Here is a 23454-nt window from a genome sequence, read left to right on the forward strand (position 1 = left end):
CCTTTTCTACACCCGAAACATTTGTAGAAAATGGTAAATAAGACAGGCCTGCCGGTCTGTTCCCTTCTCCGCCCGCTCCACACCGACAAATGTAGACCCGCCGCCCCCATTGCACCGACATCTGTGCTTGAAATACGTCTAATTTAGGCTTATTTCAGAATAGTAAAGGACCCCCTTGTTTTTACACCTCAAAAAGGAGCTTAGCTAAAGGGTTAATCACCATTTTGAAGTGAATACTGAGTACTTTTAGTACTCAACTACTTTTCCTGAGAAAATAGAGGCCTTTAGGAAATCGATTAAAGATGTTATGATGGAATGGTGACATTTAGAAAGTAGATAATATTTGCACTAGAAGTGGAAGCCTTGGCCAAAATAAATGTATTTGTCTATTAAAACTAACCATTTGCATGTTTATGATCAGGATCGATCCTCGGTGTTGGACCAGTGATAAATGAAAGAGCCGATCTTGGATTTATGGACCATGGGGCTCTTTGGAAAGAAAAAGGGAGATTGGTACTTGAATTGGAGAGGATTAATGGAAGGCCCCAGGAAAAAATTATTTATGTAACAAGAGATCGTGATAAGGAACTTTTATCCAATTAGCAGTTGTTGTCGGTGTAACTTGTGTAGATCTATGGTTACGTATGATAATGATAGAATCTGTGTGTAAACCACTGAAGTCTACGTACAGCGACACACTGCGGAAAACTGGAATTAAAATATTAATTACTCCTTTGTTCTCTGAGGTATAAAGGACGGTGTCCAGGACTTATAACAGAGCGCTGCCTTTTACCACGGCTGTAATTCACTTCCATTTACCTCTTATGCCATAATCTGCCTACATTTTACATTGACTTCAATGAGGTCTTGCTGCTCTTCAGATTTCCATCAGACATTTTAAGCCAAAACCAGGTGAGAATCTAAACACAGAACAGGTACAGAGTTTCCCCTATACTTTATGTCTGTGGAGGCTCAAATCCTGGTTCTGGCTTACAATCACTGATGGAAATCACTGACAAAACACTGACGTGTGAATGAGGCTTAAACAAAATAATCTCCTGAAGAAGTTGCTTTAAAATAGTTTGATGTTGTTGTGGCCAATTTCCAACATTAGTAAACACATCCAGTGACTGAATTCATTCCTTGCATACAGATAATGAGAGGATGTGTGTATTTAGTCATGTCTATTACCTGGATGTGTGAGAGGCCGGTGATCCTCCATCATGACGTCCTTGTACTGATCTTTGTGTCCTTCTAAATACTCCCACTCCTCCATGGAGAAATAGACGGTGACATCCTGACACCTTATAGGAACCTGACAACACAATCATATAGTCATCACCCAGATCCCTTCATAGCGTTCCTGTATAATGTCCCAGCATTCCCAGCAGTGTCACCTCTCCAGTCAGCAGCTCAATCATCTTGTTGGTGAGTTCTAGGATCTTCTCTCTATTGATTTCCTCATGTATCAGGGGGTGAGGTGGAGGCTCCATGATTGGGCTCAGGGTTCTTCCCCATCCTTCAGACACAGGGTCCTGACAGCACCCACTAGAGGTCTTCTTCACTACTGTGTAGTCCTGGTTATGGAGAGACACAGTAATAAATATCACTTAATACATCTCCAGAGTCCCTCACCTCTCCAGTCATGTCCATCTGTTAGTAACATAGAGAAGATGATGTAATGTGACATCATCAGAATCTCTTACCTCTCCAGTAAGCAGGAAGAGGATCTCTAGGGTGAGATTTATTATCCTCTCCACCATCTTGTCCATGTCCATCCTTGTTGGTTCAATCGGGAGAAGGATCTTATATAGAAGATCTCCACTGAGCGGATCCTATATTGTAGGAACCTGAATGGGAAGAAGATGAGACGATGTAAAATCCTACAAAATCCCATGTAAAATACAATAACTGGAGATAAGAGGAGACATCGGAGGAGATAATAAAGTGTAGATGTTGTGTTCTCTCTTTTTATACAGAACATGTGTGAAACGAAACATGTGTGAGGCCAAGGCAGTTTCATGATATGTCCAGTATATATAAAATACAAAACATGAGTTGATCAACAAGTCATAAAACTGGGATAAAAAACAGAATAAAATGCAGACAGACCTGCAGAGCGAAGTAACACCCCGGAATGAAGACCACATTAACCCTTTTACACTACATGTGTCTGTTTTATTCTAGATTTCTTTATTCCCAGTTTTATGACTTGTTGATCAACTTGGATGTTTTGTATTTTCTTTATATTGGATTTTATAATCTAGATCATTTGTAGGTTTATAGAAAACCGCAGGGTGTGCATTGTGAATGACTAGAATACTACAAAAAACAGCCTGACACGGTCCGGCCCAGGTTCTGATATCAGCACAGCTCCGGATAGGGAGCGATTGGTCCCTCATTTTTATACTATTGCAACAACTGAGGAAGAAAATGTGCAGTTTGGAAAAGCGTCTGGTGTAACTGCGGTATTAATCCATCGAGTGTAATCGCGGCACCAACCTATTGAGAGGAATAAACGTATCCTTCATAACATTCCGGACATTGAACAGCAGAAGTCGGCGTTCCCGTATCCCTACTACACACGCGCAAGTAAGTGTGCCAGCACAGGAGAGAACTATAGGATCCAGCAGTGCATCGAGATCATAGGTGAGCGGAGGTCATCAATATCAGATCGGGGAGGGGGGGTCCGACACCCGGCACCCCCAGCCGATCAGCTGTATGAAGAGAAGGTACACGCTGTGCGCGCCTGCCGTCTCCTGTCTCTCTTCCGACTTGCTATAGACATGGCAGCAGCGAGCAGGACAGGAGACGGTGCGCCTTCTTCTCATACAGCTGAGCTGTGGGGGTGCCGGATATCGAATCCCCGCCAATCCGATACCGATGTCCTATCTTGACGATAGGTCATCAATATTAAAAGCCCGGAGAACCCCTTTAAAAAGCAGGTTTGGGAAATTTGCCTAAAAATTATAAGAAATATTTCTAAACTTCTAAGCCTGTTCTAAAACAATAAAATTACATTTACAGAATGAGGAACATAAAGCAGACATATGGGGGATGTAAAGTAATAACTGGTTTACGAGGTATCACTATCTGCCGGAAAAGATGAGAAATTTACATTTTGAAAAATGAATTTTTCCCAATTTTTTCTGAAGGGAAATCTAACCGCAGTTTGTCCGTCATTTCACCATCACACATAATAAAGATGGCGGTTTGATACCCACATGGTGTAGAGAGGGGTCTGCACGGCTGATCGGTGGAGAAGACTTCTGGAGGGTCAGGATGCGGACTCTGACACCGGAGGGATTGAATAAAAAAATCCAAGGAATTCCAGAATCTCTCCCTGTTTCCCCGGGTTATTCTGCCATTCTCCAATGTGGAGCATTAATACTCCTCATCATGCGCGCATGTGCTGCACTCTGCTTGGCTCCTTCTCCCCTGTGCTGGCGTGGTGAGCACGAGACCACCACTTCCTGTCCCATTTCCCCCTGCGCGTCCTCTTGTCGCAGGGGACAGGGTTTCCTTCCTTCCTGTAAGTGCATGCTCCACATAAATAAGTGGTGAGTATTACAGTGCCTTGCAAAAGTATTCACCTCCTCGACTTTTTTTCGCATTTTGGTGCCTCACAACCTGGAATTAACATGGATTTTTTGAGGATTTGAGGTGGCCATTTGGCACCGGGAGTGTTGTGGAGTGGCCGGCATGCATGTTGGTACCTGCACTCATTGGATACAGTGGAGGCCATTTTGGCACCCAAAATGACAGTTATTGAAGCAGACCCAGCATGCATGTGGAACCTACACTCCCTGAAGTGTATGATAACCGTCATGGCACATAACAGGTAGAATTTAGTGTTAGGAACCCGTCTCACAGAGATCGCCTTGCCGTGCGGCAGACGGGCTCAAATATTTTGGTACAAAATGATTTGCCAAGTATCTCTCACTTATAGTGTAGCACTTGTAATTATTATGCAATTTTGTACTCTATATTGCAGTGAGTTGTCGCATTGCATGTTTTGTCTTTTAATGTTGTTCCCTTCCATAGCAATGTGCTCCTGCGGTTTGGTATGTGCTGACTGACCCCCTTTTTTGTCTTTCTTTGCAGTCTGCCATAAAGCCCAACTCTATGGAGCGTACGGCTTATTGTCGTCTTATGTACAGATACTCCAGTCTCTGCTGTGGAACTCTGCAGCTCCTCCAGGGTTACCTCAGGTCTCTGTGCTGCCTCTCTGATTAATGCCCTCCTTGCCTGCTCCGTGGGTTTTGGTGGGCGGCCGTCTCTTGGCAGGTTTGCTGTTGTGCCATGTTCTCTCCATTTTGTTATGATAGATTTGATGGTGCTCCTGGGGATCATCAAAGATTTGGATTTTTTTTTATTTTTTATAACCTAACCCTGACTTGTACTTTTTAACAACATTGTCCCTGACTTGTTTGGAGAGTTCCTTTGTCTTCATGGCAGTGTTTAGTTAATGATGCCTCTTGCTTAGGTGTTGCAGCCTCTGGTGTGTATATGTAATGACAGATCATGTGACAGATTGCCCACAGGTGACATCATGTCACAAACTATGTGACTTCTGAAGGTACTTGGTTGCACCAGAGCTTTTTATGGACTTCCTAATAAAGGGGGTGAATACATACGCTAATGCAAATTTTCTGTTTTCTGTTTCTAAACAATAGTTTTATTTATATATTTTTCTCATTTCACTTCACCAACTTAGACTATTGTGTTCTGATCCATCACATAAAATTCAGATTAACAAAACATTGACCTTAAGGCTGTAATGTAACAAAACATGAAAAAAGTCAAGGGGGAGAATACTTTTGCAAGGCACTGCATATTATACACTGATATAAAAGACTTCTCACACACAGCAGCGCCAACCCCATGATGAAGGCAGCAGCTGAAACGCATGTCAGGGAGGACACATCCCCTACAGATGTCTGTCATAACGACCGGATGACATACACCCCGTATCCTAAAGGAATTAAGTAATGTCATAGCCAGACCCTTATTTCTGATATTTGCAGATTCTATACTGACAGGGAATGTCCCACAGGATTGGCGCATGGCAAATGTGGTGCCAATATTCAAAAAGGGGCCAAAAACAGAGCCTGGAAACTATAGGCCGGTAAGTTTAACATTTGTTGTAGGTAAACTGTTTGAAGGTTTTCTGAGAGATGCTATGTTAGAGCATCTCAACGGAAATAAGCAAATAACGCCATATCAGCATGGCTTCGTGAGGGATCGGTCATGTCAGACTAATTTAATCAGTTTCTATGAGGAGGTAAGTTCTAGACTTGACAGTGGCGAATCAATGGATGTCGTGTATCTGGACTTCTCCAAAGCATTTGACACTGTACCACATAAAAGGTTAGTATATAAAATGAGAATGCTCGGACTGGGAGAAAACGTCTGTATGTGGGTAAGTAACTGGCTCAGTGATAGAAAACAGAGGGTGGTTATTAACGGTACATACTCAGATTGGGTCACTGTCACTAGTGGGGTACCTCAGGGGTCAGTATTGGGCCCTATTCTCTTCAATATATTTATTAATGATCTTGTAGAAGGCTTGCATAGTAAAGTATCAATTTTCGCAGATGACACTAAACTGTGTAACGTAATTAACACTGAAGAGGACAGTATACTACTACAGAGGGATCTGGATAGATTGGAGGCTTGGGCAGATAAGTGGCAGATGAGGTTTAACACTGACAAATGTAAAGTTATGCACATGAGAAGGAATAATGCAAGTCACCCGTACTTATTAAATGATAAAACACTCGGTAACACTGACATGGAAAAGGATCTAGGAATTTTAATAAACAGCAAACTAAGCTGCAAAAACCAGTGTCAGGCAGCTGCTGCCAAGGCAAATAAGATAATGGGTTGCATCAGAAGGGGCATAAATGCCCGTGATGAGAACATAGTCCTACCACTTTACAAATCGCTAGTCAGACCACACATGGAGTACTGTGTACAGTTCTGGGCTCCTGTAAACAAGGCAGACATAGCAGAGCTGGAGAAGGTCCAGAGGAGGGCAACTAAAGTAATAACTGGAATGGGGCAACTACAGTACCCTGAAAGATTATCAACATTAGGGTTATTCACTTTAGAAAAAAGACGACTGAGAGGAGATCTAATTACTATGTATAAATATATCAGGGGTCAGTACAGAGATCACTCCCATCATCTATTTATCCCCAGGACTGTGACTGTGACGAGGGGACATCCTCTGTGTCTGGAGGAAAGAAGATTTGTACACAAACATAGAAGAGGATTCTTTACATAAGAGCAGTGAGACTATGGAGCTCTCTGCCTGAGGAGGTGGTGATGGTGAGTACAATAAAGGAATTCAAGAGGGGCCTGGATGTATTTCTGGAGTGTAATAATATTACCGGCTATAGCTACTAGAGAGGGGTCGTTGATCCAGGGAGTTATTCTGATTGCCTGATTGGAGTCGGGAAGGAATTTTTTATTCCCCTAAAGTGGAGAAATAGGCTTCTACCTCACAGGTTTTTTTTGCCTTCCTCTGGATCAACTTGCAGGATAACAGGCCGAACTGGATGGACAAATGTCTTTTTTCGGCCTTATGTACTATGCTACTATGTTACTATGGGTTGGTGATTTTACTATGATTTATTTTAGTCACTTTACTTGTGAATTTCCTTTCGCCGTTCTATGATTTCTGTCTCGTCAGCGCGTCCACAGCGCCCCCCCATAACAGTGACGTCCACAGCGCCCCCCCATAACAGTGACATCCACAGCGCCCCCCCATAACAGTGACGTCCACAGCGCCCCCCCCCCCATAACAGTGACGTCCACAGCGCCCCCCCCCCATAACAGTGACGTCCACAGCGCCCCCCCCCCCCCATAACAGTGACATCCACAGTGTTAAATGAATTCGGCCACAGATCTCACACTGCCAACACACAGAGGGTGATGCCCCACATCATATATATTTCAGTTCAGCCCGGCGCATTCATTTAACCCTTTAAAAACACCAGTTACTTATTGAAATCAGTGACAGTGTCCGTCTGTCCACTTTGCTGCCAGTTCTTGTGCCCAGAACCTATTTGGGCTGAACTCCCCTGCATATGGTGCGGGCACCACCCTCTGTATGTCACCAGTGTCAGATCAGTGCCCGAATCCATTTCAGTCTTTAAATCACACTTTTCTGCCCATTTTGTTCCTGTCTTTTGTATTTTAATGCCACTTTCATCTGATTTCCCCTCGTGGCGCTCACTGCAACTTCTGAATAAGAAACCAACTTCGGCCTTGTGTCCTGTATTTCCAAACCGGATTCCAAAAAAGTTGGGACACTATACAAATCGTGAATAAAAACTGAATGCAATGATGTGGAGGTGCCAACTTCTAATATTTTATTCAGAATAGAACATAAATCACGGAAAAAAAGTTTAAACTGAGAAAATGTACAATTTTAAGGGAAAAATATGTTGAATCAGAATTTCATGGTGTCAACACATCCCCAAAAAGTTGGGACAAGGCCATTTTCACCACTGTGTGGCATCTCCCCTTCTTCTTACAACACTCAACAGACGTCTGGGGACCGAGGAGACCAGTTTCTCAAGTTTAGAAATAGGAATGCTCTCCCATTCTTGTCTAATACAGGCCTCTAACTGTTCCATCGTCTTGGGCCTTCTTTGTTGCACCTTCCTCTTTATGATGGGCCAAATGTTCTCTATAGGTGAAAGATCTGGACTGCAGACTGGCCATTTCAGTACCCGGATCCTTCTCCTACGCAGCCATGATGTTGTGATTGATGCAGAATGTGGTCTGGCATTATCTTGTTGAAAAATGCAGGGTCTTCCCTGAAAGAGATGCCGTCTGGATGGGAGCATATGTTGTTCTAGAACCTGAATATATTTTTCTGCATTGATGGTGCCTTTCCAGACATGCAAGCTGCCCATGCCACACGCACTCATGCAACCCCATACCATCAGAGATGCAGGCTTCTGAACTGAGCGTTGATAACAACTTGGGTTGTCCTTGTCCTCTTTGGTCCGGATGGCGTCCCAGATTTCCAAAAAGAACTTTGAATCGTGACTCGTCTGACCACAGAACAGTCTTCCATTTTGCCACACTCCATTTTACATGATCCCTGGCCGAGTGAAAACGCCTGAGCTTGTGGATCTTGCTTAGAAATGGCTTCTTTTTTGCACTGTAGAGTTTCAGCTGGCAACGGCGGATGGCACGGTGGATTGTGTTCACTGACAATGGTTTCTGGAAGTATTCCTGAGCCCATTCTGTGATTTCCTTTACAGTAGCATTCCTGTTTGTGGTGCAGTGTCGTTTAAGGGCCCGGAGATCACGGGCATCCAGTATGGTTTTACGGCCTTGACCCTTACGCACAGAGATTGTTCCAGATTCTCTGAATCTTCGGATGATGTTATGCACAGTTGATGATGATAGATGCAAAGTCTTTGCGATTTTTCGCTGGGTAACACCTTTCTGATATTGCTCCACTATCTTTCTGCGCAACATTGTGGGAATTGGTGATCCTCTACCCATCTTGGCTTCTGAGAGACACTGCCACTCTGAGAAGCTCTTTTTATACCCAATCATGTTGCCAATTGACCTAATTAGTGTTAATTGGTCTTCCAGCTCTTCGTTATGCTCAAATTTACTTTTTCCAGCCTCTTATTGCTACTTGTCCCAACTTTTTGGGGATTTGTTGACACCGTGAAAATTTGAATCAACGTATTTTTCCTTTAAAATGATACATTTACTCGGATTAAACGTTTGATCTGTCATCTACGTTCTATTACAAATAAAATATTGACATTTGCCATCTCCACATCATTGCATTCAGTTTTTATTCACAATTTATTTAGTGTCCCAACTTTTTTGGAATCCGGTTTGTATATATCCTTGGGGGTGTGATCCTCTTCTTGTAATTGCCAAGTCTCTGAGATCTCCTGGATATGTCTTCTATATAACGCCCCCTGCTCCAGTCCACGTCTCTGAGATCTCCTGGATATGTCTTCTATATAACGCCCCCTTCTCCAGTCCACGTCTCTGATCTCCTGGATATGTCTTCTATATAACGTTCCCTGCTCCAGTCCATGTCTCTGAGATCTCCTGGATATGTCTTCTATATAACGTCCCCTTCTCCAGTCCACGTCTCTGAGATCTCCTGGATATGTCTTCTATATAACGCCCCCTTCTCCAGTCCACGTCTCTGATCTCCTGGATATGTCTTCTATATAACGTTCCCTGCTCCAGTCCATTGCTCTGATATCTCTTAGATATCTCTTGCATATAACGCCCCCTGCTCCAGTCCATGTCACTGAGATCTCCTGGATATGTATTCTATATAACGTCCCCTGCTCCAATCCACGTCTCTGAGATCCCCTGGATATGTCTATTTTATATAACGTCCCTTGCTCCAGTCCATGTCTCTAAGATCTCCTGGATATGTCTTCTCTATAACACCCCCTCTTGCAGTACACACCTCTGAGATCTCCTGGATATGTCTTCTATATAACACCCCCTCTTCCAGTCCACACCTCTGAGATCTCCTGGATATGTCTTCTATATAATGCCCCCTGCTCGAGTCCATGTCTCTAAGATCTCCTGGATATGTCTTCTATATAACGCCCCCTCCTCCAGTCCACGTCTCTGAGATCTCCTGGATATGTCTATTTTATATAACGTCTCTTGCTCCAGTCCACGTCTCTGAGAACCCGTGGATATGTCTTCTATATAACGCCCCCTCCTCCAGTCCACGTCTCTGGGATCTCTTGGATATGTCTTCTATATAACGTCCCCTGCTCCAGTCCACGTCTCTGAGATCTCCTGGATATGTCTTCTATATAACGCCCCCTGCTCCAGTCCACGTCTCTGAGATCTCCTGGATATGTCTTCTATATAACGTCCCCTCCTCCAGTCCACGTCTCTGAGATCTCCTGGATATGTCTTCTATATAACGTCCCCTGCTCCAGTCCATGTCTCTGAGATCTCCTGGATATGTCTTCTATATAACGCCCCCTGCTCCAGTCCCCGTCTCTCAGATCTCCTGGATATGTCTTCTATATAACGTCCCCTCCTCCAGTCCACGTCTCTGAGATCTCCTGGATATGTCTTCTATATAACGCCCCCTGCTCCAGTCCACGTCTCTGAGATCTCCTGGATATGTCTTCTATATAACGCCCCCTGCTCCAGTCTACATCTCTGAGATCTCCTGGATATGTCTTCTATATAACGCACCCTGCTCCAGTCCACATCTCTGAGATCTCCTGGATAGGCAGCGCCTCATGTGTGGTATAGTAAGATAATTAGTAAAAGAGGTAAGTGAAAACTCTTACCGGATGGTGTTGTGATGAGTCACAACACCTATATGAAGCGTGTGCTGATTTGCCCGATGAGCATGCGGGGTGCCTGCGCTGCTGCCTAGGTTCCAGCCCCGTGCCTTGGAAGCAATCGTCGGGGAGAGGTATCGTTTGTAGAGAAGAAATAGAATGAACCTTTTTGATGGCGCTGTCAGCAGGAGTCACAGACAGGTAGGTATTGTTAACACAATACTTTTTTATTTTCAGTCAACGCGTTTCAGGGGCGGAGGGCCCCCTTCATCAGGACAATATACAACATAAAGCTACATTCACATGTGGCAGTTATTTAAACTCAAAAAAGGCGCGTGCGGCCAAGGGGGGTGGAGCAGGGGGAGGGGGAAAGGGCGGGGGTAAGTAAGCATCTTAAGATCGTGGAAAGCTGTCATCTGGTATTCAGTCCCTTGTTAAGTCCCTTACTGATCCCTTTAAAATTATATATAGTGTGGACCTCATTCATTTTAAAGAAGGGGAAATAAATAAGATAAAATGGTTATATATAGGTATAGCTACAGCAGTTGAATTTGGTCATCTTTTTAAAAAGGTTGAGGGATGGATTAGTCTAGTATTAAGACTATAAAAAGAAAAAAAAGAAAAAAAAAAAAGGAAAAGGGAGTGTAAAGTATGGTGGTTATTTGTGGTAGGATAATGAAAAAAATAGAAAAATAATAATTGGTGAATAATAAGTGATAATGTAAATGATAGTAAAAATGTGCGTGGAATGATATGAAGTTTGGTACTTATATTGCTAACGGATAAAATATTTTTTTAAAAGATAAAAATATAAAATGTATATATATATATATGTCTCTGTAGATAGAATGATAAAATAAAATATATATGTGTATGTGCACATACACATACCCACATCTACACACATGTGCACCCATATGTCTCATCATGCACGTGCAATTGTAGTTTGTATGCATAGCTGATTTCTAGTGAGGGAGGATAGGGGAAAAAAGCAACCGCACCAGGTTAACATATTTCAAATTAAAGGTTGGTGGCTATTGATACAATGTTCTAGTTGTTTTGTGAGGCTGTATCGGTTGTGGATCATAGACACAGTCTCACAAATGTAGCTAGCAGATTGTCTGTAAACAATAGTGCGGACTATAGCAATGAGGCCACCCTATTCAATTGCATGGGCCCCTTGCAGAGGAGAGGAAAGAGAGAAAAAATAATTATATTAAATTTATATTAAAAGATGGTCTCATTAATTTCATTTAACCCATGGGGCGCAAGGGTATCCAATTGGTACATCCAGTAAACTTCTCGTCGCTGCAGTGTACTGAACCGGTTATATGGGTTTTGTGGTATGAAATCAATTGGTGTGATTTTGATTGGATGTTTTTGTTTTTCTGGTGTGGAGGCACAATGTCTGGAGAGGCTATGTTTTTGGTAATGTTTTTGGATATTGTGCCTATGTTGGTTTAGCCTACAGTGTAACTCCTGGGTGGTACGCCCTACGTATTGAAGCCCGCAGCTACACTCAATTAGGTAGATGACATAACTGGATTGGCATGTCAGATGATGCTTTATCATGAAAGTGGACCCGTTTTTTTTGGACTAAAAATTTGTACATTTGTTGGTTATAGTCTTGCAGCATAGACACCGACTCTTTCCACATTTGTAGCTGCCTAGTTTTTTAGATGGTAAAAGTGGGCCAACAGAACTGTTTTTTTTTTATTATTGTGTTGTTTCGGCTTGCTGGGGGCAAGGAGGTTCTTAAATGTTGGGGCTCTCCTGTAAATCATTCTAGGCTTAGGCGGTAAGTGTTTTGCAAGGTATGGATCCTGAAGTAGGATATACCAGTATTTTGAAAAAAATTGTACATATACTGTTGTTGGATGTATTGAACTGTGTAACAAAGTTCATATTCATTTCTGTGTTTGTCCCCTGTCTGTTTTTGGGCTGTAGGCAAGTTTCCTGTGTATCAGTGATGGTTCTACCATAAGCGTTTTTTATAAGTTTCCTCGGATAGCCTTTCTCAATAAATTGTTTTTTGAGGATTTTTGCCTGATTTTTAAAGTCACTATCAAGGGTACAGTTTCGTCGGATCCGTTTATATTGACTATATGGAATGTTTTCTAACCATTTTTTGTTATGGAAACTTGAGAAATTAATGTAGCTATTTGTATCAATAGATTTAAAGTATGTTTGAGTAGCCAGTTGATTGTTTTTGGTAGAGATGATGATATCCAGAAATTCGATCTCACTTCTACTGTATTTAGGGGTACATTTTATTCCCCAGCTTGTGTTGTTTATTTTATCACAAAATTGTAGAGCGGTGTTTTCGTCCCCATCCCATATAATAAAGATATCATCGATGTACCTTTTGTAGTACACTAATTGTTGGGTCCGGGGTATAGTATTTTGGATGTGTAGTTTTTCAAACTCCCCCCTAAACGGATTTGCGAAGGATGGCGCCACTTTCGTCCCCATTGCGGTGCCTCTACATTCATGATATGTAACGCTATTGTAGATAAAGAAATTGTTCTCTAAAATAAAGCGTGAGCTGTCTGTGAGAAAGGCTACTTGGGGTGGTTTCAGGGAGGGGTCTCCCTCTAGAACGGTTTTTATACACTGTATGCCCAAATTGTGTTGGATATTGGAATAAAGAGCTACGACGTCCATGGTGAAGAATGCGTATGAATCTTTCCACGTGATGTCTTTTAGTTCCCGAATTAGCTGACTGGAATCGTGGAGATAACAGGGTAGTGTACGTACATAAGGTTGCAAGAAAAGGTCGAGATAGTGTGAGAGGTTGCTTGTGGCACATTTTGTGTTCGACACAATTGGTCTACCGGGAGGGTGTTTTCCATTTTTATGTATTTTCGGGAGGTGATAGAAGTATGGAGTGCAGGGGGCTCTTGGTATTAGGAAGTTTTTTTCTTTTTTATTTATATAATTTCTATCATGGGCGTCTTTTATTATTTTTATAAGATCTTTAGTTATACCTGGGAAGGGGTTTTCTGATATTTTTTCGTAATAGACTGTATCATTGAGAATATTTAATGCCTCCTTCTCGTAGTCCGCAAAATCTTGGATAACTATCCCACCCCCTTTATCTGCGGGGCGGATAATTATATTTTCATTTTCACTAAGTTTTTTGAGGGCATTTTTTTCTGGTATACTAAGGTTGTCTTTTCTATTTGACTTAGTTGTTATAGCGGTCATTGTTTTGATCTCGGAAGATATAAGATCAAAAAAAGTAGGGATATGGTGCCCCTGACTTTGAAGGGGAAAAAAATTAGATTTTGGTCTAACATCCTGATGTCTAAATGAGCATGGATCCGTTTCTATTGGTTGTTCTATTGTATCTCCTTTGGAGGGAAATTTGGTATTTTCAACTTCAAAATGCCTTTTAATTGTAAGGTTTCGCCAGAATTTTTGTATATCTAGGAACAACTCGAAGGGATTGGCGGTATTAAAGGGGCAAAAGGATAGACCCTTCTCTAACACCTTGGTTTCTGTTGGAGTGAGTGTGTGAGAAGAGAGATTGAAGATTTTTATAGTAGAGGTGGACTTATGTTTGGTTGTCCCTAGTGTCTGGACAATTTTCCTTTTTTTGGATGCCTCCCCTACAGCCTCGTGTTCTAGTTTTCTTTTTCCAGGAATTGGTCTTAAATATTGGGTGATCTGGTGAGTGACTAATTGGGAATTTATGGGAAGGGGGAGGGGCTGTGAAAGACTGACAGGAGGTGGGGTGGTTTTGACATGCCCTAGCGCAGAGGAGCCGGATAATGAATTGTCAATGATAATGACCTGATTATTGGCTTTGGTCGCCAATGGGGGCGTATCGTGTGTGGTGAGGTTACACAGTTGGGAAATGTCTGTGGGGGGGGCTATCTATTGGAGGCGCAGAAATGGAGGTGGTAGGGATCGGAGAGAGTGGAAAATTGCGGTTAATGACAGGGGGAATAGAAGCCGGCAGAGGCACCAAGGGCTCGGTGGTGAGACTATAATTTGAAGCCTCTAGGAGACTGACTGGTTCATGGGTAAGGGAATCAATGGGTGGAACCCGGGGTCGGTTTTTATATTCAAAATATTTAGTTTTTAGAGCCCTAAATTTCTCTATAAAATCATCGTTGGTGTTGTTTTCTAAATGAATGGACTGCGTGGTCTGGGAGGCTGCCGGGGTGGGCAGTGATGTCTGCAGATTGATGGACGGTATATGATGGCTGGAGTGTGTAGGCTGGCCGGCCGCTGAAATTGACAGGAGTGTCGGCTGGATGCAGGACGGTATGTGAGTACTGAAGTGTGTATCGAGGGAGGCTGCTGTGGTAAGCAGGAGTGGCGGCGGGATGCTGGGCGGCACGTAATGGTTGGGTGCCACAGTGTGGAGATGAGCGGCGTCTGTGTGCTTCTGATGGAGCGATCGCCGCTGATGGAAACTGGGAATGCGTCCAGTGTGGGATTGATGAGAGATACTGGAGGGAGCATGACCAGCCACAGGGTAAGGTGATACAGCAGAGGTTTTTTGGGAGATGTGATTGGGTCGGTGTGGGTCCGTCCTGATTTCACCCTTTCCATTATGTGGGTAGGACATGTTATTCTTCTTGTAGCGGTTATTAATAAAGGACCGCGATCTGGTGTTATGATACTGCGCTGGTCCTTGCTGGTGTGCTGTAACTGGTATATGGGTCTGTCCCCCTTTATCCCCGTTAGAAGCTTGATGGTGGGTATCGTGCTCGAAATTCTTGATTATTCTGTATTTATTTTGTTCTTTATCTGTTCTGTCCCTCTGTAATTTATTGGATTTATTAGCTGACATGCCAATCCAGTTATGTCATCTACCTAATTGAGTGTAGCTGCGGGCTTCAATACGTAGGGCGTACCACCCAGGAGTTACACTGTAGGCTAAACCAACATAGGCACAATATCCAAAAACATTACCAAAAACATAGCCTCTCCAGACATTGTGCCTCCACACCAGAAAAACAAAAACATCCAATCAAAATCACACCAATTGATTTCATACCACAAAACCCATATAATCGGTTCAGTACACTGCAGCGACGAGAAGTTTACTGGATGTACCAATTGGATACCCTTGCGCCCCATGGGTTAAATGAAATTAATGAGACCATCTTTTAATATAAATTTAATATAATTCTTTTTTTTTTCTCTTTCCTCTCCTCTGCAAGGGGCCCATGCAATTGAATAGGGTGGCCTCATTGCTATAGTCCGCACTATTGTTTACAGACAATCTGCTAGCTACATTTGTGAGACTGTGTCTATGATCCACAACCGATACAGCCTCACAAAACAACTAGAACATTGTATCAATAGCCACCAACCTTTAATTTGAAATATGTTAACCTGGTGCGGTTGCTTTTTTCCCCTATCCTCCCTCACTAGAAATCAGCTATGCATACAAACTACAATTGCACGTGCATGATGAGACATATGGGTGCACATGTGTGTAGATGTGGGTATGTGTATACGCACATACACACATATATATATATATATATATATATATATATATATTATTTTATCATTCTATCTACAGAGACATATATATATATATATACATTTTATATTTTTATCTTTAAAAAAATCTTTTATCCGTTAGCAATATAACTACCAAACTTCATATCATTCCACGTACTTTTTTTTACTATCATTTACATTATCACTTATTATTCACCAATTATTATTTTTTCCATTTTTATCATTATCCTACCACAAATAACCACCATACTTTACACTCCCCTATTTTTTTTTCTCTCCCTCAAAAAAGTCTTAATACTAGACCAATCCATCTATAACCTTTTAAAAATATGACCAAATTCAACCACTGTAGCTATATCCATATATAACCATTTTATCTTATTTATTTCCCCTTTTTTTAAATGAATCAGGTCCACACTATATATAATTTTAAAGGGATCATTAAGGGACTGAATACTAGATGACAGCTTTCCACGATCTTAAGATGCTTACTTACCCCTGCCCTTCCCCCCCCCCCCCCCCTTGGCCTCACGCGCCTTTTTTGAGTTTAAATAACTGCCACATGTGAATGTGGCTGTATGTTGTATATTGTCCTGATGAAGGGGGCCCTCCGCCCCTGAAACGCGTTGACTGAAAATAAAAAAGTATTGTGTTAACAATACCTACCTGTCTGTGACTCCTGCTGACAGCGCCATCAAAAAGGTTCATTCTATTTCTTCTCTACAAACGACAGCCTGTTTTGAGCCTTACTGACCAAGCGTTTATTTATTTTTCCTTTTTTCATCGTCGCGTTCCAAGAGCTATAACGTTTTAATTTTTCAGCCTATATACGGTCGCTTTATGAGGTCTTGTCTTTTGTGGGACAAGTTGTAGTTTTTGATTGCGCTATTTTGGGGTACACATAACTTTCTGATGAAAAAAATGTTTTTGCATTGCAGCTTTCCAAGATCCATAACTTTTATATTTCTCTTTCTATGGAGTTGTGTGGGGGCTTGATTTTTGCGGACTCATTGGTATCATTTTGGAGTAAATCGCTTGTAATTAAGTTTTTTCGGTAGCAACTAAAAATAAATTAGCAATTCTGTATTTTTATTTTTTTTTATGGCGTTCACCGTAGGGGATTATTTATGTGATATGTATATAGTCTGGGCTATTTTCAATTAAAAAAAAATGTGTAATTTTTTTTTATAGAATTTTTTTATTTAATAAATGTGTATTATTTTTTACCATTTAATAGTCCCACAAGGGGGACTATAACAGACAGTATTTTAACCACTTCAGCCCCGCTAGGTGAAACCCCCTTCATGACCAGAGCACTTTTTACACTTCGGCACTACACTCCTTTCACCGTTTATCGCTCGGTCATGCAACTTACCACCCAAATGAATTTTACCTCCTTTTCTTCTCACTAATAGAGCTTTCATTTGGTGGTATTTCATTGCTGCTGGCATTTTTACTTTTTTTGTTATTAATCAAAATGTAACGATTTTTTTTGCAAAAAAATGACATTTTTCACTTTCAGCTGTAAAATTTTGCAAAAAAAACGACATCCATATATAAATTTTTCACCAAATTTATTGTTCTACATGTCTTTGATAAAAAAAAATGTTTGGGCAAAAAAAAAATGGTTTGGGTAAAAGTTATAGCATTTACAAACTATGGTACAAAAATGTGAATTTCCGCTTTTTGAAACAGCTCTGACTTTCTGAGCACCTGTCATGATTCCTGAGGTTCTACAATGCCCAAACAGTAGAAAACCCCCACAAATGACCCCATTTCGGAAAGTAGACACCCTAAGGTATTCGCTGATGGGCATAGTGAGTTCATAGAACTTTTTATTTTTTGTCACAAGTTAGCGGAAAATGATGATGATTTTTATTTATTTATTTTTTCTTACAAAGTCTCATATTCCACTAACTTGCGACAAAAAATAAAAAATTCTAGGAACTCGCCATGCCCCTCACGGAATACCTTGGGGTGTCTTCTTTCCAAAATGGGGTCACTTGTGGGGTAGTTATACTGCCCTGGCAATTTAGGGGCCCAAATGTGTGAGAAGTACTTTGCAATCAAAATGTGTAAAAAATGGCCTGCGAAATCTGAAAGGTGCACTTTGGAATATGTGCCCCTTTGCCCACCTTGGCAGCAAAAAAGTGTCACACATCTGGTATCGCCGTACTCAGGAGAAGTTGGGCAATGTGTTTTGGGGTGTCATTTTACATATACCCATGCTGGGTGAGAAAAATATCTTGGTCAAATGCCAACTTTGTATAAAAAAATGGGAAAAGTTGTCTTTTGCCAAGATATTTCTCTCATCCAGCATGGGTATATGTAAAATGACACCCCAAAACACATTCCCCAACTTCTCCTGAGTACGGCGATACCACATGTGTCACACTTTTTTGCTGCCAAGGTGGGCAAAGGGGCACATATTCCAAAGTGCACCTTTCAGATTTCGCAGGCCATTTTTTACACATTTTGATTGCAAAGTACTTCTCACACATTTGGGCCCCTAAATTGCCAGGGCAGTATAACTACCCCACAAGTGACCCCATTTTGGAAAGAAGACACCCCAAGGTATTCCGTGAGGGGCATGGCGAGTTCCTAGAATTTTTTATTTTTTGTCACAAGTTAGCGGAAAATGATGATTTTTTTTTTTTTCTCTTTTTTCCTTACAAAGTCTCATATTCCACTAACTTGCGACAAAAAATAAAAAATTCTAGGAACTCGCCAGGCCCCTCACGGAATACCTTGGGGTGTCTTCTTTCCAAAATGGGGTCACTTGTGGTGTAGTTATACTGCCCTGGCAATTTAGGGGCCCAGATGCGTGAGAAGTACTTTGCAATCAAAATCTGTAAAAAAATGACCGGTGAAATCCGAAAGGTGCTCTTTGGAATATGCGCCCCTTTGCCCACCTTGGCATCAAAAAAGTGTGACACATCTGGTATCGCCGTACTCAGGAGAAGTTGGGGAATGTGTTTTGGGGTGCCATTTTACATATACCCATGCTGGGTGAGAGAAATATCTTGTCAAAAGACAACTTTTCCCATTTTTTTATACAAAGTTGGCATTTGACCAAGATATTTCTCTCACCCAGCATGGGTATATGTAAAATGACACCCCAAAACACATTCCCCAACTTCTCCTGAGTACGGCGATACCAGATGTGTGACACTTTTTTGCAGCCTAGATGCGCAAAGGGGCCCAAATTCCTTTTAGGAGGGCATTTTTAGACATTTGGATCCCAGACTTCTTCTCACACTTTCGGGCCCCTAAAAAGCCAGGGCAGTATAAATACCCCACATGTGACCCCACTTTGGAAAGAAGACACCCCAAGGTATCCAATGAGGGGCCTGGCAAGTTCATAGAATTTTTATTTTTTTGCATAAGTTAGCGGATATTGATTTTTTTTTGTTTTTTTCTCACAAAGTCTCACTTTCCGCTAACTTAGGACAAAAATTTCAATCTTTCATGGACTCAATATGCCCCTCAGCAAATACCTTGGGGTGTCTTCTTTCCAAAATGTCACATGTGGGGTATTTATACTGCCCTGGCTTTTTAGGGGCCCTAAAGCGTGAGAAGAAGTCTGGAATATAAATGTCTAAAAATGTTTACGCATTTGGATTCCGTGAGGGGTATGGTGCGTGAGATTTTATTTTTTGACACAAGTTAGTGGAATATGAGACTTAGTAAGAAAAAACAAAAACAAAAACAAACAAAAAATTTCCGCTAACTTGTGCCAAAAAAATGTCTGAATGGAGCCTTACCGGGGGGGGGGGGGGGGGGGGTGATCAATGACAGGGGGGTGATCACCCATATAGACTCCCTGATCACCCCCTGTCATTGATCACCCCCCTGTCATTGATCACCCCCCCCCCCCCGGTAAGGCTCCATTCAGACATCCGCATGATTTTTTACGGATCCATGGATACATGTATCGGATCCACAGAACGCATGCGGACGTCTGAATGGAGCCTTACAGGGGGGTTATCAATGACAGGGGGGTGATCAGGGTAATCAGGGTGATCACCCCCTGTCATTGATCACCCCCCCTGTAAGGCTCCATTCAGACATCCGCATGATTTTTTACGGATCCATGGATACATGTATCGGATCCACAGAACGCATGCGGACGTCTGAATGGAGCCTTACAGGGGGGTTATCAATGACAGGGGGTGATCAGGGTGATCACCCCCCTGTCACTGATCACCCCCCCTGTAAGGCTCCATTCAGACATCCGCATGATTTTTTACGGATCCATGGATACATGTATCGGATCCACAGAACGCATGCGGACGTCTGAATGGAGCCTTACAGGGGGGTTATCAATGACAGGGGGTGATCAGGGTGATCACCCCCCTGTCACTGATCACCCCCCCTGTAAGGCTCCATTCAGACATCCGCATGATTTTTTACGGATCCATGGATACATGTATCGGATCCACAGAACGCATGCGGACGTCTGAATGGAGCCTTACAGGGGGGTTATCAATGACAGGGGGTGATCAGGGTAATCAGGGTGATCACCCCCCTGTCACTGATCACCCCCCCTGTAAGGCTCCATTCAGACATCCGCATGATTTTTTACGGATCCATGGATACATGTATCGGATCCACAGAACGCATGCGGACGTCTGAATGGAGCCTTACAGGGGGGTTATCAATGACAGGGGGTGATCAGGGTAATCAGGGTGATCACCCCCCTGTCACTGATCACCCCCCCTGTAAGGCTCCATTCAGACATCCGCATGATTTTTTACGGATCCATGGATACATGGATCGGATCCACAGAACGCATGCGGACGTCTGAATGGAGCCTTACAGGGGGGTTATCAATGACAGGGGTTGATCAGGGTAATCAGGGTGATCACCCCCCTGTCACTGATCACCCCCCCTGTAAGGCTCCATTCAGACATCCGCATGATTTTTTACGGATCCATGGATACATGTATCGGATCCACAGAACGCATGCGGACGTCTGAATGGAGCCTTACAGGGGGGTTATCAATGACAGGGGGTGATCAGGGTAATCAGGGTGATCACCCCCCTGTCACTGATCACCCCCCCTGTAAGGCTCCATTCAGACATCCGCATGATTTTTTACGGATCCATGGATACATGTATCGGATCCACAGAACGCATGCGGACGTCTGAATGGAGCCTTACAGGGGGGTTATCAATGACAGGGGGTGATCAGGGTAATCAGGGTGATCACCCCCCTGTCACTGATCACCCCCCCTGTAAGGCTCCATTCAGACGTCCGCATGTGTTTTGCGGATCCGATCCATGTATCCATGGATCCGTAAAAATCATGCGGACGTCTGAATGGAGCCTTACAGGGGAGTGATCAATGACAGGGGGGTGATCAATGACAGGGGGGTGATCAATGACAGGGGGTGATCAGGGAGTGTATATGGGTGATCACCCGCCTGTCATTGATCACCCCCCTGTAAGGCTCCATTCAGACGTCCGTATGCTTTTTGCGGATCCGATCCATGTATCCGTGGATCCGTAAAAATCATACGGATGTCTGAACGGAGCCTGACAGGGGGGTGATCAATGACAGGGCAGTGATCAATGACAGGGGGGTGATCAGGGAGTTTATATGGGGTGATCATGGGTGATCAGGGGTTTATAAGGGGTTAATAAGTGACGGGGGGGGGGGGTGTAGTGTAGTGTGGTGTTTGGTGCGACTGTACTGACCTACCTGAGTCCTCTGGTGGTCGATCCTAACAAAAGGGACCACCAGAGGACCAGGTAGGAGGTTTATTAGACGCTGTTATGAAAACAGCGTCTAATATACCTGTTAGGGGTTAAAAAATTCGGATCTCCAGCCTGCCAGCGAGCGATCGCTGCTGGCAGGCTGGAGATCCACTCGCTTACCTTCCGTTCCTGTGAGCGCGCGCGCCTGTGTGCACGCGTTCACAGGAAATCTCGCGTCTCGCGAGATGACGCATATATGCGTGACTGTGCGCCAGCCTGCCACCTCCGGAACGCGAATCTGCGTTAGGCGGTCCGGAGGTGGTTAATTGACAGCTTTTAAAGGGGTTGTCCGTGTTCAGAGCTGGACATTCCTCCATTTTCACCCAGGCTGCCTCCCTGACTTCATGCTCCGATGCTCTCCTTTGCCCTGCGCTAAATCGCGCAGGGTAAAAGCATTTTTTGGAGATCCAGTGACGTACCGGGCTCTCCATGGGGCTGCCAGGAAGCCCGGTGATGTCACTGGCACTGATGGGCGGCCTTTAGCACTTTTTACAGGCTTTTACACCGTTTTACAGGCTAAGGCAGCGCTAAAGCCCGCCCATCAGAGCCGGTGACATCACCAAACACACTGCGGAAGCTTCCGCACGGCAGTGTGTTACGGTAAACAAAAGAGCCCTTGCTCCGATGCCAACATCAGGGGGGCTGCCGGGGTGAAAATAAGGGTATGTCGAAAACCCCTTTAAAATGTAATGAATTATCCCTATAGTACATTGCATTTTAATGGCAATGCTATTGTAACATTGACCAGCAGGCGGCGCTGGAGAGGAAACTACTCAACGCTGGTCTGGGCCTACACGAGACCCCAGCCAGCCTTCACACACATCGACACTCCGCAATCGCAGCCGCATTGCCCGCAGCATGTAAAGTGTTAAACAGCCGGGATCGGCGCTCCTACCAGTCCGGGCTGTTAGATGGGGACTTGTGCAGCGCTTAAACTGGGCAGCGATAAAAAAGCAGCAGTGTATGGGTGGTCACTAAGGGGTTAATATCTTTCCGCTGGTGTCCTGCCCCGGAACCCTGCGTGCTTACTTCCTGCTTCAGGTTGTTGGGAATCTGTTCATTACCTGCGGATGGCGCTGCAGAGTCTTACATGTGTGGAGCTGGTGAGTGTTCCAGCTACCTGGGCGGGGCGTGTCCTTCACCGTGGAGCGTCCTGTGCTTCTATTTCTTCCTGCGTTTACAGAACGAGTCAGACTCCTGGTTGTACTATAGGAGAAGGTACAGGACCTGTGATGATGTCATTACCATGTGACCAAATGTGAGCGGAGTCAGGCTCCACATTGTACTACAGGAGAAAGTATAGGACCTGTGAGGACCATGTGACCAAATGTGGGCGGAGTCAGGCTCCAGACTGTGCTGCAGGAGGAAGTAAAGGACCTGTGAAGATGTCATGACCATGTGATCATGTGTAGGAGGAGTCAGGCTCCAGGCTGTGCTGCAGAAGTAAGTAAAGGACCTGTGATGATGTCATGATCATGTGTAGGAGGAGTCAGGCTCCAGGCTGTGTTTCAGGAGGAAGTGAAGGACCTGTGGTGATGTAATGACCATGTGATCATATGTGGGAGGAGTCACAGAAATCACATTACCAGGTTTATCTGCTCTGTGTATGCAGGGCTCTGCTGTGCTGTTTTCTATTTTCAGTGTGTATGCAGCAGTACTGTAGACCTGTAATGTTTATGTAGTTGAGCTGTATCTGAATGCAGCAAAGCTGTTTATGTGTAATTTGCCTCTGAAGACTTGTATGGGTGTGTGCAGCAGAGCTGTGTATGTGTAATGTTCAGTTACTACAGCGGAGTCTCTGTCATGTCCATGTAGCAGAGCTGTGTATGTGTAATGTTCAGTTACTACAGCGGAGTCTCTGTCATGTCCATGTAGCAGAGCTGTGTAT

The 23454-nt window shown here is 43.5% G+C and overlaps 1 protein-coding gene and 1 long non-coding RNA gene across 2 annotated transcripts in view; both read right to left on the reverse strand.

Annotated features, from left to right (window-relative positions):
• LOC122940412 (zinc finger protein 260-like) overlaps positions 1-23454 on the reverse strand; it is a 127413-nt gene that overhangs the window by 40003 nt on the left and 63956 nt on the right. The window lies entirely within an intron of this gene.
• LOC122940484 lies at positions 1519-22806 on the reverse strand. Its single transcript, XR_006390309.1, has 3 exons — positions 22631-22806; positions 1707-1850; positions 1519-1577 (listed from the first exon to the last, which is right to left on the reverse strand). It is a non-coding gene; the product is annotated as an uncharacterized LOC122940484 (long non-coding RNA).

This window comes from Bufo gargarizans, chromosome 6 (assembly GCF_014858855.1).
Source record: "Bufo gargarizans isolate SCDJY-AF-19 chromosome 6, ASM1485885v1, whole genome shotgun sequence".
NCBI lineage: Eukaryota > Metazoa > Chordata > Amphibia > Anura > Bufonidae > Bufo > Bufo gargarizans.